The sequence below is a fragment of the Colobus angolensis genome, unplaced genomic scaffold, assembly GCF_000951035.1.
Source record: "Colobus angolensis palliatus isolate OR3802 unplaced genomic scaffold, Cang.pa_1.0 Scaffold268, whole genome shotgun sequence".
NCBI lineage: Eukaryota > Metazoa > Chordata > Mammalia > Primates > Cercopithecidae > Colobus > Colobus angolensis.
In genome coordinates, this window is record NW_012115910.1 from 5,908,831 (window position 1) to 5,914,020 (window position 5,190).

Genomic DNA, 5,190 nt, shown 5'->3' on the forward strand with positions numbered 1-5,190 from the left:
GTTTTCCATAATGGTTGAACTAGTTTACAATCCCACCAACAGTGTAAAAGTGTTCCTATTTCTCCACATCCTCTCCAACACTTGTTGTTTCCTGAATATAACCAGATGGTGTTGGTATTTCCAATTATAGCTATTGTGCTAATGTAGTTCTTCACTGAAGATGATCCATACAGCGGCTGGCATTCACTCCGTAACCACTGATCTGTGAATGTATAGTTATTGGTCCATATTAGTAGGGTTGATCAAAAGCAGTTTGCCTTTGCATGAGTGACCCAGTAGTATATTTTCAATGTCTTACTTCGAGGCTGTATTAACTGTCAAAACTCTGATAAAATACCATCTTTAAGAACGTTGTTTTCCTGATGTTCTGTAAAGCTTCATGTTTGTGCACTGTACTAATAGCATTACACTAATGGGAAATGGTGAGCAGGAGGTGGTGAGTACCATTAATAACCTAGTGTGACACATGTATCCTACAATGTGAGGGAGAAAAAACATACGCACACCAAACACGTTTACTGACCAGTCATTGGTGAGAAGTTTTTAAACATGCAGTATTCTGTGGCATGCCACCTTATACTCCTTATTAAGAAAGAGGCACAGCACTAGGCATCTTTGCGTTTTGAGGCAGAATGTATGATACTTGGAGAATAAATCTCTGAAACCTTTCCTGGATGACTCACCAGGCTTTCACTTTTGAGTGAGACCCAGAGCAAGAGATAATTTTGCACCAAAGTCAGACCCTGATCCAAGCTGCTTGCCAAGCTGTGATCACATCTAAGGTATTATATATCTATATGATATACAACATATATATAGTTTATCATATATCATATATATAATGCATGATACGTAGCTATCATATGTAGCTTATCATGTCTGATAGTGCTAGAGGTATCCATAGGGGATAAAGGTGCCCTCTGATATTTAGTGAGGGTAAGCTATGCTGATTAATGTCCAGGAAAGATTGTCAGGAAGCCATGCACCTCCCGGGGTGTCTCCTTGTATTTTCTCCTGAGTTATAACAGTGAATGGTATTAGGTTGGGTTATTAGGTTGGTGCAAAAGTAATTGCGGTTTTGCTGTCTCTTTTAATGGCAAACACTGCAATTACTTTTGCACCAACCTATTATATTAGACCAGGCTCAAAACAAAAAGCTCCCCCGGGAATCCAATTAACACTGTATCTCAAGATAAGCCAAGTTGACTAAATTACTAGCCAAGGTTTAGTGAAATATAAAATGGGTATTTTAGGAAGGATACAATAAATGCCATTTAGGGTGCTAGAACATGTTTAGCAGCAGGGACTGTAGCTTATGTCATTTACCTGTTTGCATTGAATATTTGCAGAGATTGTAGCTATCACCTCAAACTGGACTCTGCAGTGGATTGCACTTGTATCTCAGAAGAGTAAGAGCATCTTGTTATCACAATTGAGGCCGAATAAATTAGTATGGGAGTTGGATGCAAGCTGTGGAATGACTAGAAATATGTTCGGTCTTTGCAACACTGCTCCAATGCCTTGCTCTATGCATCTTTTCTATTTGGCTGCTCCTGAGTTATATCTTTTACTATAAAGAGTAATAGTAAGGAAACTTTTCTGGAGTTTTTAAGCCATTCTATCACATTATCAAACTTGAAAGAGTATGGAGGGAATCCTCCAACACTGTAGCCAGGTTAGACGGAAGAATGGGTAATCTGGGGACTCTATACTCTATATATAAGCGAGGTTGGTCTTGTGGGACTGAGAGCCTAAACCTGTGGAGCCTGACACCAACTTTGTATAGTTTATGTCAGAATTGAATGAATTTATAGGACACCCATTTGGTATCCAGAGAGTTTGAAAACTGGTGGGTATAAGGGAAAAAAAAATCACACATTTGGTGTCAGAAGTATTGGGAATAAAATAGCTCAAATGCAAGGCAGGAGCAGATCTGAATGACCAAGATATGGACTGTGTCAGATAACCCTTCTGCACCATTTGAGAGTCCCAGTCTGACTTGCCTTTATTCCCACCACTACTGCTCTGTGTGGGCATCAGTCAGCTTCATCACATCTCTGCCTGTGCCATGTGGATTCTGCCCCATGATCTAGGGCTTCTTGATTGACACCAAAGCATGGGAAGCTATGGAAATTCTCTCTGAGTCTGTGTATGCATGAACCTGAAATGTGGGGCAGTTATGAGGTGGAGATGGGAGACAGTACACAAGCCATTTATCCTCTTTGGAGACAAATGGTCATGAGATGCATTTCATAGCCTTTTCAGATAAGGCAAAGGGATTAAAGCCATCAGTCACTCATATGACAATCAACAATAACTCTTAATTTCATGAATTCCTTCTCACAGCCTATTTTGTTTTCCCATCCCTCTCTCTTGCTCTCTGAGATTACATTTCCTAATTAAGTAACACGCATAAGTCTTTGTCTAAGATTCTGTTTTACAGAAAAAAACAACCTAATAAAAAGTCTGTAATTTATTGTTAAATAAAATAAGTCAAGTGTTTTTTATTACATAGTGCATTTTCACTATGGAGAAATAGCCAAATATAAACCCACACACTTACACTCACAGGAAGAGACAGAGAGAAGAGAGAGAGAAAGAGAAAGAGAGACAGAGGGAGAGAGACAGAGGGAAATACAGATACAGAAACAAGTACAGAAACGTATGTTCCCAGATTTTATAATGTTGCCAGATTTTATTTCAAATGGTTAATGTTTTTCCTAAAGAGAGCAGGCTGATTTATGGAGGAATTTAAAAAATGTTTAAACATTTCTGTATAGTTAGAGTACTTTGATAAATGAAGGCATTTCTTGGTAAACCATGAAAAAAACAAACAAAGCCATATGGCTTAGCTTTTTAGCACAAAATTGAACATAGTAAGCTAGAGATTATCATATAAATTTGGGATAATACGTATTTGGATATGTGGATTGAAATATCCTTAATCCAGAGAGGCATGATGAGGAAGAGGCTATTTCCTGATTATATTCTTTTTCTTGAAAACTGAACTAAATAATTTATATTTATTCTTTCATTTTTGTCTCACTACTACCCTGTGGTGTAAGAGTCACAATATCCATTCTATAGATAGTGAACTTGTGTTTGAAGAAGGTGAGCTAAATTGGCAAGCCATTGTTCACATATGGAAGAGGGGAGCTGTAGACACGACAGTTTCTAGTACTGCATCCAGTTTCATTGTACCTTGAAGTCTCATCAGGCCTAGCCCAAGGGTGAAACCTCTACAGCTTGGAACATGAGTCAGGTTCAATCAAATGACCATGTGAGCTAGCATGAAAAGCCAAAATAGTCTGAGAGCAAAGTTTGGGAATTGGGAGATTAGTGTTTTAGTCCTCAGGGTTTTCTTAATTAGTTTTGTAACCTTGAGCTACACATGTAACAACCAGGTTTTTAGCTTCCTCACGTGTGAAATTAGGTGTTTGACCTAAATATTCTCTGAGTTGAATATCTTCTGACTCTAAAATTATAATTCTGTGGATATAAAGCAAAATCATTATGCAGTTTATAGGTAATATGGGTAGAAAACTTGTAAAAATTGTCAGAATTCATCAGAAGTTGTTCGCATGTGTTTAACATTTAACTTTCCATACTGATAAGGAAGTAAAGGTGAGTCATGAATGGTAAGCATGCGGAATGAAATCTGAAGAAACACTAAAAATCAAGTCAAATTAAATTGAAGTGGTGAAATAAGACAAGGGCCTCTGAGCTCCAGCCATGAGTAAGGGAAATGTTGAAAGAAGATCCTAAGACAAGAGAAAATGCTTTGGGAATATTTTACAAACTAGATTTTATTGTTCTCCTTCTCTGACAACCTGGAACTATTTTCTGCTACCACCACACCTAAAAAAAATCAATGAGAATTAAAATGTTTCTTTAAGATCCCCAAGGAATACATTATTTTTTTCTTCTGACTTTGTGTTTTCATATGATTGAGAGGTATTCTTTTGTTCTTCCCTAGGCAGCACTCCTCAATGGGAGGGGCATGTAAATAAACTAGAGAAGGAGAGAATTAAATATACTTTCAAATGAATTCCCGAGGCCAGGCTGAGAGGGCAGTGAGGCTGCCACGTGGCTGTCTTTGATTTGTCTTGTTCCTTATGTGAGTTCCAGAATGCTTTCGCTTCTAGTTGGCATCTGTGAACCTAATATTGTGCATATATTTTAAAGGGGGAAGTAAATTTGTTAGAGGACCACAAGGTTTGTGCCCATTGCCCGGGAGCAGAGAAAAGCATCAAAACAGTAGGAGTTTCAGCAGAGAGAGTTTAATAACTGGTTGGCAGCCAAATGAAGAGGTTTGAGGGAATGTTAAATCTGCTCCCTGAGGAGTTTTGGACTGAGTTTTTTAAGGAAATTTTGGCAGGTAGGGGGCTGAGGAGCTGGTGAAGTGAAAGGTGAAGTCATCAGAAAGAGATGAAAATACCACATTTCTGCACTTGGTCTGTTCCTCAGAGGGGTCTTCAGATTGCCTGACATCAGTGGACCTACTGAAATGCAGAATCTGGAAAATATCTCAAATGGAAGACTTGAGGCTTCTTAATGTCAAAGATGTTATCTATAGATGCTAGGGCCTTGTGACAGGTGCTACATGACTTCTAAGCAGTAAGCAGCTATAAGGAAGTGGGCTATAGGCAACTGCTGAATGCTTAGCTATGCTTCTATTTAATACTTATGCTTTTGGTGAAAAACTAGCAATTTCGTTTTATTTAATTCTATGAGGATGGTTTCAGACTTTTCCATACTCATTCTTATAAAGATAAACAAACATGATACATGTAACCAATAAACTGATTTATGTTTCATAAAAATAAGGAGAGAGATAAAAAACACTGATTAGTCAATAGACATAGGTTGTAATCTACTGTGCATCTGGGATCATAACATTTAACACAAGAAGGATAAGCAACTTTTCTTTTCATCATATTATCCCCATTCTAGCCAGGAACACACACACACACACACACACACACACTATATGTATATATAATATCTAAGATATATATACACATATATATATAAAAACAATTAACCAGGACAAAATGCAATGAGAGTTGCTCAAGGGAGAATGACTCTTAGAGGTCTAGGGCAGTGTAAAGGTATGTGTCTTCGCCATCTGTGATAAAGTGAGCTACATTCTTTCATGTTCTAGAGTGGGAGAGCTTTCTAAGGCATATG